Below are 13,281 nucleotides of genomic sequence, written 5' to 3'. Positions count from 1 at the left end.
CTTGTAATTCCAGCATTTGAGAGGCTAAGACAGGAGGACTGAGGTTTGTGGACAGCCTCAGCTACTTAGTGAGGCCCTTTGCATGCAACTCAGTGTGACCCTGTTTCAAAATAAAGAATAAAAAAATAAGCCAGGCGTGGTGGCGCATGCTTGTAATCCCAGCATTTGGGAGGCTGAGACTGGAGGATTGCGGTCCGCGGACAGCCTCAGCTATTTAGTGAGGCCCTCTGCAACTCAGTGAGACCCTGTTTCAAAATAAAGAATAAAAAATAGGGCAGGGGGTGTAGCTCAGAGGTCAAATGCCCCTGGGTTCCATCCTCAGACCTGCCAAAAAAAAAAAAAAAATAGGACTGGGAGGTGTAGATCAGAGGTAGAATGCCCCTGCAAAAACTGGTGGGGTAAAAGTGAGTAGTCATTTGTCTATTAAAGGAATTACATAATTCCTGCAAAGAAAATACTAGATGAATTATTCCCAACATTTAAGGAAGGAACATTACTAATTACCCAAACCTTTTCAGAGAATAGGAAGAGTGGCCTGTCCCTATCGAAGGATGAAGTGGGAGTTCATGAGGGGACCGGGTGTAGAGTCTGGTGAGGGTCCAAGCTGGTGATGAGATTGCCCACATGGGGGCAGCCCTACATGGGCTATCAGAACACACAGCATCAGGAGGGTGTCCACATGGAAGAAGTAGCCTGCTGTGAGTGAGACTGAGCCCAAGACTTCCCCATGGAAACTAGCCTTGTGGCTTCTACAGCCCAAGTAGAATGAGGAAGGCGTCCATGATTGTGTGCATCTTGACATGGGAATCAGCGATAAGGGGAAGAATGGCCGATGGTGAGTTGCCACAGCCCTAGGAGAAGGAAAGCATCTGTGGGAGAGTCATCCAACATGGGAGGCAGAGGCCCAGTGATAGGAGGAGAGCATCCATGCTGGCCTGGTTTAGGCTGTGAGAACCCAAGCAGTAGAGAGGGGAGAAGAGGTCCGTGTGATTAACAGTGGGGATGGGGGACTAGTTCCATATGGGGAGAGGGAAAATGGAAGACAGGTGTTTTTGGGGTTTTTTTGTTTTGTTTTGTTTTGTTTTGTTTTTTTCATTAAGAAGAGTTAAAATATGGAAATGATAAAAGCTGGAATGAACTCAGGTGATGAGTGGGATGGATGGATGGATGGATGGATGGATGGATGGATGGATGGATGGATGGATTTATTTTCTGGTTCTATCCACTAAGAAGGAATGATGATATTTTATTATTAGTGAAGATTCTTAGTATCCAGATCTTGGATTGATTGATTGCAGTACTGGGCATTGAACTTAGGAGTAGTTTACCACTAAACTACAACCCCAGCCCTTTTGAATTCTTGAGACAGGGTTTTGTTAAGTTGTCTAGGTTGGCCTTGAACTTGTGATCCTTCCACTTCAGCCTCCTTAATAGCTGGGATTACAGATATATACCACTGTGCCCAGTCAGATCTTGGCTTGTTAATGCTATATCCACTAAAAGGAATCAGGGATCTTTAGAGAAATAGCTGATATTGAGGATGGTGCAGGGAAAGTGGATAATGAGATTGTAACCTCTTGTGCCAGAAAGCGGAAGTTCTCAAAGAATGGTGGAGACATAGCAAAAGGTCTCAGAAACCAGCTAGAATGTGTGCTTACCTGATCAAATTGAGAACAATCTAGACAACAAAAATGTGACAGCACAGACACACAGGCCAATTTCTGGAACAGAACAGGGTCCAGAAATAAAGCTTGTGTACATGGTCAAATGGTCTTCAGTAAGGGTGCCTAGACCATACTTTGGGAAAGGACAGTCTCTTCAACCAGTGGTGTTGGGAAAATCTAGATATCCACATGCAAAAGCATGGAGTTAGATCCTTACCTTATACTGTGTATGAAATTAATAGCTGATTCCAGAACTTAGCATAAGATCTAAAACTATAAAACTCCTCAAGGAAAGTATGCAGAAAAGCTTCAGGACGTCAGATTTGACAATTACTTATTGAACATGATGCCCAAAGCAAAAGTGAACAAATAGAATTCATCACATGTGAAAGCTTTGCTATGTCTAAAGAAAAATCAACAAAGTGAAAAAGCAACCACAGGATGGGAGGAAATAATCACACACCATATATCTGATAAGGAATCAATATCTAAAATAAATAAAGAACTTTTACAACTCAAAAAAAGCAACTTGCCGGGCGTGGTGGTGCACACTTGTAATCCCAGCATTTGGGAGGCTGAAACGGGAAGATCGTGGTTTGCGGACAGCCTCAGCTACTTAGTGAGGCCCTCTGCAACTCAGTGAAACCCTGTTTCAAAATAAAGAATACAAAATAGGGCAGGGGGTGTAGCTCTATTAGAATAACCCTGGTTTCCATCCCCAGTACTGAAAAAAAAAAAAGTAACTTGATTTTAAAATGGGTAAAGGACATAGCCGGGCGTGGTGGCGCACACTTGTAATCCCCGTGCTTGGGAGGCTGAGACAGGAGGATTGCACAGGTTTGAAGCCAGCATCAGCTACTTAGTGAGGCTCTCAGCAACTTAGTGAGACCCTGTTTCCAAATAAAATAGGAAATAGGTCTGGGAGTATAGCCCGGAAGTAGAAAGCCCCTGGGTTCCACCCCCAGTACCACCAAAAAAAAAAAAAAAAAAAAATGGGTAAAGGACCTAAATAGACATTTCTCCATAGATACACAAATAGCCACCAAGCACACAAAATATTTAATATCACCAATCATTAGAGAAATACAGATAAAAATCATGATGAGATTTCCCCTAGTATCTATCAGGATGACCACTATCAAAAGAACAACAACAAAAAAAAAAACCCAGCTAATATTGTGAAAGTGGTAAAGTCAGTGTGCTCTACTGGTGGGGATGTAAAAGGGTGCAGCTGCTTTACAAAATAGTTTGCAGATTCTTCAAAACTTAAAAATAGAATTGCCATAAATGGAACCAGCAACCCCACTCTGGGTATACATCCAAAATTGTTGAAAACAGGGTGTCAAAATGTTATGTGCACAAACTTGGGTTTTTTTTTTTTTTTGCAGCATCATTCACAATACCAAGAGATGAAAGGGAGCCAAATGTCGACCAAGGGATGAATAAAGAAAATGATATATAAAGTCGGGCGTGATGGCGCACGCTTGTAATCCCAGCATTCAGGAAGCTGAGACAGGAGGATCCTGGTTTGCGGACAGCCTCAGCTACTTAGTGAGGCCCTCTGCAACTCAGTGAGACTCTTTCAAAATAAAGAATAAAAAAATATGACTGGGGATGTCTCTTGGAGGTAGAATGCCCCTGGGTTTCATCCCTAACACCACAAAAAAAAAAAAAAAAGAAGAAGAAGAAAAAAACAGGGCTGGGGGTGGAGCTCCTATCTCATTCTCCCAAGTCCTGGGATTACAAACGTGTGCCACCACACCCAGCTTCACATTCTCTTTTATAAAAATTTTTAAATTGATGGCAGTATTCATACTCATTGTGAAGACTATTTTTCATGTGTATCATACTAGATTGACAATGTTTACTTTTCAATACTTTAAAGATGTCACCATGCTTATGTAGTTCCTGAGAACACTGATGCCATCCTTGTTCTTCCATATATGACGTCCTTTTTTCTTTCATTGAATATGTGTATGTATATAGATTTTTAATATATACATACAGATTTACATATATAAACAGATTTATTGGGCCGGGCGTGGTGGCGCACGCTTGTAATCCCAGCATTTGGGAGGCTGAGACTTGGAGGATCGCGGTTCGCGGACAGCTTTAGCTACTTAGGCCCTCTGCAACTCAGTGAGACCTGGTTTCAAAATAAAGAATAAAAAAATAGGGCAGGGGGTGTAGTTCAGAGGTCAAATGCCACTGGGTTCCATCCCCAGACCCGCAAAAAAATAATAATAATAATAAAATAATATATATATATAAAATATTATATAATATATATATTAGGTCTGGGAGTGTAGCCCAAAGGTAGAAGGGTTTCCAGGAACCCCAGTACCACATACATACATACATACATACATATATATATATATATATATATATATGTGTGTGTGTGTGTGTGTGTGTGTGTGTGTGTGTGTGTGTATGTATATATATGTATATATATACATATATATATTAACATACAATTAAGCCCATTTAAAATGTATAATCCACTGGTTTTTAGTACATTTACAGATAAATTCAACTATCACCACAATCAATTTTAAAACATTTTTTTTATCACCCATTAGCAGTCACTTATTTCTTCCCAATGCCCCCAACCCTAGGAAACCACAAATCTACTTTCTGTATTTATAAGATTGCCTATCTGGAGAATTCATGTAAGTGGAATCATATACTATTTGGTCTTTTATGGTTGACATCTTCCATTTAACATAATGTTTTCAAAGTATACCCATACTCTAGCATGTATCAGTGCTTATTTCCTTTTTTGGTTGAATGACATTCTTTTTTTTTTTTTTTTTCGGTACTGGGGATGGAACCCAGGGGCATTTTACCTTTGAGCTACACCCCCTGCCCCTATTTTATTTTCTTTATTTTGAAACAGGGTCTCACTGAGTTGCAAAGGGCCTCACTAAGTAGCTAAGGCCATCCACAATCACAATACTCCCATGTCAGCCTTCCAAATGCTGGGATTACAAGCATGCGCCACCACACCTGGCTGAATGCCATTCTATTACATGTATTCAATTAAAATAAATGCCATAGCCGGGCGTGGTGGCGCATGCTTGTAATCCTAGCACTTGGGAGGCTGAGACAGGAGAATCACACAGGTTCAAAGCCAGCCTCAGCTACTTAGTGAGGCTCAGCAATTTAGTGAGACCCTGTTTACAAATAAAATATAAAATAGGTCTGAGAGTGTAGCCTGGAGGTAGAAAAGCCCCTGGGTTCCACCCCCAGTACCACAAAAATTAAGTAAAATAAAATAAAATGCCGCATTTTATTTACCCATCTATCAGTTGATGGATATTTGAGTTGTTTCCACTTTTTTGTTTTTGTTTTTGTGGTGGTGGTACTGAGGATTGAACCCAGGGCACAGTGCTATACCCCCAGCCCTTTTTTTTATTTTGAGACAAGGTCTCACTAGGTTGCCAAAGTTGGCTTCAAATATGTGATCTTGGCCGGGCGTGGTGGCGCACGCTTGTAATCCCCGTGCTTGGGAGGCTGAGACAGGAGGATCATGGTTTGTGGACAGCCTTGGCTACTTAGTGAGGCTCTCTCAGCAACTTAGTGAGACCCTGTTTCCAAATTATATATATATATATATAATGTCTGGGAGTATAGCCCGGAGGTAGAAAGCCTCTGGGTTCCACCTCCAGTACCACCAAAAAAAACAACAAAAACTAAACAAACAAACAAAAAAAAACAAATATGTGATCCTCCTGTCTCAGCCTCCCAAGTACTGGTATTACAGGCATGAGTCACCTTTCCTGGATGCTTCTACTTTTTGACAATTATGAATAATGCTGTTGTAGATATGAATATACAAGTTTTTTTTTTACAATAAATGTATGTTTTTATTTCTGTCTCAAAATGAAACTGAGGAATGGAATTTCAGGATTATGTAGCAAAAAATATATATGGATTTTTTTATTTTTTGGTGGTACTGGGAGTAGAACCCAGGGTCCTTCTACCTCCGGGCTATACTCCCAGACCTAATTTTTTTTTTTTTTTTTTTTTTTTTTTTGGTGGTACTGGGGTTTCTGGAAACCCTTCTACCTCCAGGTTACACTCCCAGATCTATTTATATATATTTTGTTTGTTTGTTTGTTTGTTTGTTTGTTTGTTTGGAAACAGGGTCTCTTAATCCAGCAAGGCGGCTTCAAACCAGCACAATCTTCCTGTCTCTGCCTCCCAAGCGCGGGGATTACAAGCATGTGCCACCACGCCGGGCTCCCAGACCTATTTTTATACTTTATTTGGAAACAGGGTCTCACTAAGTTGCTGAGAGCCTCACTAAGTAGCCAAGGCTGGCTTCAAAACTGTACGATCCTCCTATCTCAGCCTCCCAAGTGCTGGGATTACAAGCGTGCACCACCATGCCTGGTGTAATTTATGTACAAGAGCCAATTCCTACATACCCGCACTGACTAGGTGGTGGTTGCAGAAGGCTGGAGTGGCTGTGGACATTTCTTTATACAATGATAAGTTTGCTGCATTGTTCCAGTTTTTTCTCCTGGTCTATGTTCTGTGCTTTGTTTTTTAGCATCTTAACATCATCTTTGGAAGAGTGTCAGTTTTTACTTTTGATGAAGTCTAATTTATAAATTTTTTTTTTCTTTTCTTTTCTTTCTTTTTTTTTTTTTTTTGCGGTACTGGAGATGGAACCCAGGGGCCTACTATGTGATCCAGCTATTTCACTACCAGGAATTTACTCAGGAGAAATAAAATATGTATCTTTACAAAGACTCAGGTACAAATATTTATAATAGCATTATTTATAGTAGCCAAAACTTGGAAACAACCCAAAGTCCATCAACAGCTAAATGGAATAACAAATGTGGTATAGCTATACAATAGTCGTACTACTAACTCTTGGCAATAAAAACATGAACTATTGATACATGCAATGCTATGGATGAACTTCAAAATAATTGAGTTAAAGAAACTAGAAACGCAAATTCATATATAACAACAGAGAGAAAATCAACGGATGTTTGGGAATGCTAGTGTGGAGATAAGGGGAGAGAAAGATTACCAAGGGGTATAGAAACCTTGAAGATATGTTCCTGGTCTTGGTGGTGATTATCTCATGGATGTGTAGATATGTCAAAAAGTATCAGCTTGTAGGCTTTGAATATGTGATGGTTCACACTTGTAATTCCAGTACTTTGGAGGCTGAGACAGGAGGATCGCAGGTTTGTGGTCAGTCTCATGAAGTTATGAGACTCTCATCAACCTAGTGAGAACCTTTTCCCAAATAAAAGTAAAATAGGGCTAAAGGGGTAGCTTGGAGGTAGAATGTCCCTGGCTTCCATCCCAATTACACACATGAAAAAAAAAAAATAAAAAGAGGGAAGGAGAGAAAGAAAGAGAAAGAAATAGCTGCTTCCTTTGGAGAAATGCTGATTGGAAGGGGACATAGCGAGCCTTCTAGCTTGCTGGATATAATCTACATACTGACCTCTGTGTTGATTACTCAGGAATATGAAAAAATTCCTTCAGCTGGACATTTACAGCTTTCCTCGCAGTAAGCTATATGTCAACAAAAAAAACCACAAGAAATCAATAACAAACAACAACAAATAAATAGATACACAAATTCCATGAAATAAATAAGGAGAGACTGATAAGGAAAAGCACAGATGTTACAAGAAATGAAGCAGTGGAAATTTCATTCACGAAGATTTTTTGTTGTTGTTTTTGGTGGTACTAGGGATGGAACCCAGGGGCCTTCTACCTCCGCGCTATACTCCTAGACCTATTTTATATTTTATTTGGAAACAGGGTCTCTTACGGCAGCTAAGGCTGGCTTTGAACCTGCGCGATCCTCCTGTCTCAGCCTCCCAAGCGCGGGGATTATAAGTGTGCGCCACCACACCCGGCTCACGAAGAATTTCTAATCAAAATATAGAATTATATTTGCTGCTATCTGAGGGTGTGTGTGTGTGTGTGTGTGTGTGTGTGTGTTGCTGGGGCTTGAACCCAGGGCATTCTATCTCCAAGTTACAATTCCCAGCCAGCCCTATTTTATTTATTTATTTATTTATTTATTTATTTATTTATTTATTTATTTATGGTTTTGCGGTGCTGGAGATGGAACCCAGGGGCATTCTATCTCTAAGCTACACCCCCAGCCCTATTTTTTATTTTAAGGCAGGGTCTCGCTGAATTGCAAAGGACCTCAGTAAGTATCCATGAACTGCGATCCTCCTGTCTCAGCCTCTCAAATGCTGGGATTACAAGCATGTGCCACCATGCCCAGCTATTTTTTTGTTTGTTTTGAAACAGGCTAAGTTGCTGAGAGTCTCATTATATTGATGAGGCTGTCCTCGAATCTATAATCCTCCCATGTCAGCCTCCCAAGTACTAGGATTACAGGTGTGTACCATATGCCCAATTCCTGAGGGATTCTTCATTGGCTCTGGCCTCACCCCTTCCAAAACCTGATTGAAGTTATTTCAAGGGAAATAATGAAATTCTTTTTAAAGACTGAAATTCCTATTTCTTATTGCAAATGCCAAAGAAATCAAACTAAAATATGCACATTTCGTTTTTTTAAGTTAGTGACTTAGAGCTCCAGCCTAGACCTCAAAGGATCTAAGGACCCAACTGCCTACCTTCCAGGTCCACTTGGCATGTCAAACACAATATGTTCAAAATTGAAGTCATCATTTACTACCTCCACCCTCCTTCACATTTACCCCATCCTGCAGTCCCCGTACCTGACCACCAGAAACTGAAGTATCAAGCTAGATTCTTCTCTCTGCCTTACACCTCCCCATCCACGCAATAAAAAAAATTCTGCTGACTCTGCTCCCTTGATATTTCTCATCTGTCCCCTCCTCTGTAGGTACCTATTGCCTTCCTATCTTGACTTGTCAAGTCCCTATCTTGACTGTTTCTACTTTTGTAGAAACAGTAATTTATCAAGGAATGATTTGCAATCCATAGTTCTTCTAAGAGCTCATGATTTTGTGTGTGTGTGTGTGTGTGTGTGTGTGTGTGTGTGTGTGTGGTACTGGGGATGGAATCCTTCTACTTCTGGGCTACACTCCCAGACCTATTTTTTTATATTCTTATTTGGAAACAGGGTCTCTTAAGCCAGCAATCCTGGCTTTGAACCTGCGCGACCCTCCTGTCTCTGCCTCCAAGCGTGGGGATTACAAGCGTGCGCCACCACGCCCGGCTAAGAGCTCATGAATGTTTAAAATTTATTTATTTATTTATTTTTGGTGGAACTGGGGATTGAACCCAGAGGCATTCTACCTCTGAGCTAACCCCCAATATTTCTTATTTGGAAACAGGAGCTCACCAAGTTGCAGAGGGCCTTGCTAAGTTATCAATCCTACTGTCTCAGCCTGCTAAGTACTGGGATTACAAGCATGCGCCACCATGGCCAATTGAGCTCATGATTTTTTTTTTTAATGAGCATTTTGTTTTTTATTTTGGTGAACTAATAATGCAAAATTTTATACACTTTCATATATGACAAAGGACTAATCTCCATGTAGGTCTAAGAGTTTTTGAAATGTATTAATAAGCTGAAATTAGCATATTAATAAGATTCTCTGATTACTCTAAACTAATATTCTACACAGAAGTCTGGCTGAATACAATGTTACTGTATATAAACAATTGGAATTTCCCTAATTTTTAGTTAGGATGTCTTCTGATTATGTCAGGATTTTCAATTCTTCCTTTTTTGCTTTTAAAATTTCCCATAAATGCGGATTTAGATGCAAAGCTTTATTTATTTATTTATTTATTTTTGGGCTTGGGTTTTTTGTTTTGTTTTGTTTTATTTTTTTGTTTTGTTTTGTTTTGTTTTGTTTTGCAGTACTGGGGATTGAACTCAGGGGCATTCTATTTCTGAGCTACATCCCTGGCCCTATTTATTATTATTATTATTATTATTATTATTATTACTATTATTTACTTTTTTTGTGGTACTGGGGGTGGAACCCAGAGGCTTTCTACCTCCAGGCTATACTCCCAGACCTATTTTATACTTTATTTGGAAACAGGGTCTCACTAAGTTGATGAGAGCCTTGTAAGTAGCTGAGGCTGGCTTTGAACCTGTGCGATCCTCCTGTCTCAGCCTCCCAAGAGCGGGGATTACAAGCCTGCACCACCATGCCCGGCTTATTCTTTACTTTTGAAACAGGATCTCACTAAATTGCAGAGGTCCTTAGTAGCTGAGACTAGCAGCAAACCTGTGATCCTCCTGCCTCAGCCTCCCAAATGCTGGGATTACAAGTGTGCACCACCAGGCCCAACTATCCACAAAGTCCACAAAGCTTTAAAGATGAATTTTGGTACTCCGAGGGGCTGCTGTAATGGGGAGGTTTGTGCTTACAGGTAGGTGCGTCCCTTGCTGGTACTGGTGTGGTTGGAGCCGGGCCTCTGGGCTGGGATGACCGCACTTGTGGTAGAGGCAGAGGGTATAGCTCGGAGGTAGAATGCTCCTGAGTTAAATTCCCAGTACTCCCCACCAAAAAAGTTGGTGTCCCATGTGAGGAATGGCTACCGGTGCCCCAAGTGGGTGAGGAAGTCAGGGAGATGGGCCTCTGTTCTGGCATTCGGGACTTTCTGATCTTTGTGGTCGGCCCAGTTCCTTCCACTTAGGTTGTATTTGCTCATGAATGATCCCAGCCAGCTGTGGCTAAGCACTTTGGTCCTCAAAGTATGAGGGGGGAAGAAGGAAGGTGAAGATTGGGAGGGTCAAGAGCAGGGAGGAATGTGAAGCCGCTGGCTGGACAGCCATGGCCAGCACGGTGGCAGCAGTTGGAATGACCATGACTGCTGCAGGGTTTGCAGGGTGTTACGTTTTACAAGCCATGAAGCATGTGGAGCCTCAAGTCAAACAAGTTTTTGAAGGTCTGCCCAAATCTGCCTTCAGGGGCGGCTAGTACAGAGGTGGGTTTGAACCCAAAATGACAAAATGCGAAGCAATAGTAACACTAGGTGTGAGTCCTACTGCCGATAAAGAAAAAATAAGAGATGCTCATCGACGAATTATGCTCTTAAATCACCTGGACAAAGGAGGATCTTCTTATATAGCTGACAAAACCAATGAAGCTAAAGATTTACTAGAAGGTCAAGCTAAAACATGAAGTAAATGTATGATGATTTTAAAGTTCATAATTGGTTTATGTATATGAGTACCAACTTTTTATAATAAAATTGCCTTAGCCGGGCGTGGTGGTGCACACTTATAATCCCCACGCTTGGGAGGCGGAGACAGGAGGATTGCGCAAGTTCGAAGCCAGCTGTGCTGGTTTAAGAGACCCTGTTTCCAAATAAAAAAAAAATATATAGAATAGGTCTGGGAGTGTAGCCCGGAGGTAGAAGGGCTTCCAGGAACCCCAGTACCACACACACACACACAAAAAAAAATTATAATAAAATTGCCTTGAAGCTAGTTTAAAAAGTGATTTAGTACAAGCTAAATCAAAGTCTTGGTATAATATTCGTTTAAATTTGAGGATTTTAGCCGGGCGTGGTGGTGCACACTTGTAATCCCAGTGCTTGGGAGACTGAGACAGGAGGATAGCGCAGACTCGAAGCCAGCCTCAGCTACTTAGTGTGGCTCTCAGCAACTTAGTGAGACCTGGTTTCCCAATAAAATATAAAATAGGTCTGGGAGTATAGCCTGGAGGTAGAAAGCCCCTGGGTTCCACCCCCAGCACCACCAAAAAAAATATTTTTTTTGAGGATTTTAAAATCAGACTATAAGCATGTGGTGGTGCATGGTTGTAATCCCAGTACCTAGAAGGCTGAGACAGGAGGATCGCAGGTTCCAGGCCAGCCTCAGCTACTTAGTGAGGCCCTCCGCAACTGTTTCAAAATAAAGAATAAGTTCCAGGGCCACCGAGGCCGGGATTGGAGCCCGCGGAGTGGCGAGGCCAGTGCCGGGGCCTTCGAGAGTGGGATCGGAGCCTGCAATGCAGCATCCACAAAGAAATATCACAGAAAATAAAAAATCAGATGCTTTCCCTAATATGCAAAAACTAGGAAGAAATGTGTAATAGGAGGAAATCTAGTTGAAGAAAGGACCCTATAGAGGAGCAACTAAGGTGACCTATCAGAGGGGATGGGATGGGTGAAGATGGAATCTCTTTAAAGCACGTGGTATACTTAAATATATCAAAGTCAATCACTAAATCAAGCATGGGATCGAGGGAGGGGGAGGGAATGGGATGGGGATTGGATAAAGGCTAACTGGATGATGTGTGCTTGTATATCCTCACAAGTCTTGTATTCCATTGAGATGTTTGACTACAATGCACCAATAAAAATATATTAAATTAAAATAATAAGGAATAAAAATAGGGCTGGGAGTGTAGCTCTGAGGTAGACTGCCAGTGGGTCCTGCGCCCAGTACCGTGTACACACACACGCACACATGCACACACACACACACACACACACACACACACACACACAATCAGACTATAGTTTAGTATTTGGAGGTTAATGTTCCATAATTATAAACAGATGCATACCACTTAAATAGCATCATTGTTCATTACTCATTTAGCACATAATTTGGCACCTCTGTGTACCAAACTTTCATTTATGGGAGAAGCTACTCAATATACAACTGGCCCAGCTACTTGGAACCTGGTTTTTAAGTGAATTTTGCCACAACTTTAGCCTAACAATTATCTGTGTATACATCTGTATCACTGACAAGTCAGATTTAATACATTAAAAACTATAAAAATGTGAAAAAATAAAGATAAATATTGATTCAGATATTAATCACTCACAACCCTGGTGCAAAAGTAGCACCTAACTTAATTTTTTTTGGGGGGAGGGATACTGGAGATGAAACCCAGGGGTATTCTACCTCCAAGCAACACCCCCAGCCCGATTTTTTTTTTTAATTTGAAATAGGGTCTCACTGAGTTGCAGAGGGCCTCGCTAAGTAGCTGAGGCTGTCTACGAACCCTGATCCTCCTGTCTCAGCCTCCCGAATGCTGGGATTACAAGCGTGCAACACGGCACCTATCGGATTTGTCTGATGTTTTTCTCTTGCTAAGGCTAAGGTTATATGTTTTAGAAGGAATATCACAGAGGTAAATTATCATTTTATCATATATTAACTATATATTTTTATTTAGAGTAGCTTGAGATTTACAGAAAAAATACAAATACAACAGTTAGCTTCTGTATACCCAAAGCCACTTTCCTCTATTTGTAAGCTCTTATACCAGTAGGGTACATTGGTTACCACGAATGAGCCAATACTGCTCTGCTATTACTAACTGAAGTCCCTGTGTTATCCAGATTCCTTTCGTTTTTACCTAATGTTTCTTTTCTGTTCCAAGATCCTATTCAGGGGTTTATATAACATTCAGTTACACCAGGCGTGGTGGCGCACGCTTGTAATTCCCCGCATTGGGGAGGCTGAGACGGGAGAATCGCGGTTTGCGGACAGCCTCAGCTACTCAGTGAGGCCCTCCGCAACTTACTGAGACCCTGTTTCAAAATAAAGAATAAAAATTAGAGCAGGGGGTGTAGCTTGGAAGTCAAATGCCCCTGGGTTCCATCCCCTGACCCGCAAAAACAAAACAAAACAAAAAATCACTTAGTTACA

At 41.2% G+C, this 13,281-nt stretch overlaps 1 pseudogene across 1 annotated transcript; it reads left to right on the top strand.

The window, feature by feature from the left end:
- Positions 1-10,441: 10,441 nt before the first annotated feature.
- LOC308269468 (mitochondrial import inner membrane translocase subunit TIM14-like) lies at positions 10,442-10,792 on the top strand (annotated as a pseudogene). Its single transcript has one exon. The product of its transcript is annotated as a mitochondrial import inner membrane translocase subunit TIM14-like (transcript).
- Positions 10,793-13,281: the final 2,489 nt, after the last annotated feature.

The sequence above is a fragment of the Muscardinus avellanarius genome (assembly GCF_963383645.1).
Source record: "Muscardinus avellanarius genome assembly, chromosome: 11".
NCBI lineage: Eukaryota > Metazoa > Chordata > Mammalia > Rodentia > Gliridae > Muscardinus > Muscardinus avellanarius.
Note: the sequence above shows the minus strand (reverse complement) of the source record. Positions and strands in the feature narration are given on the sequence as shown.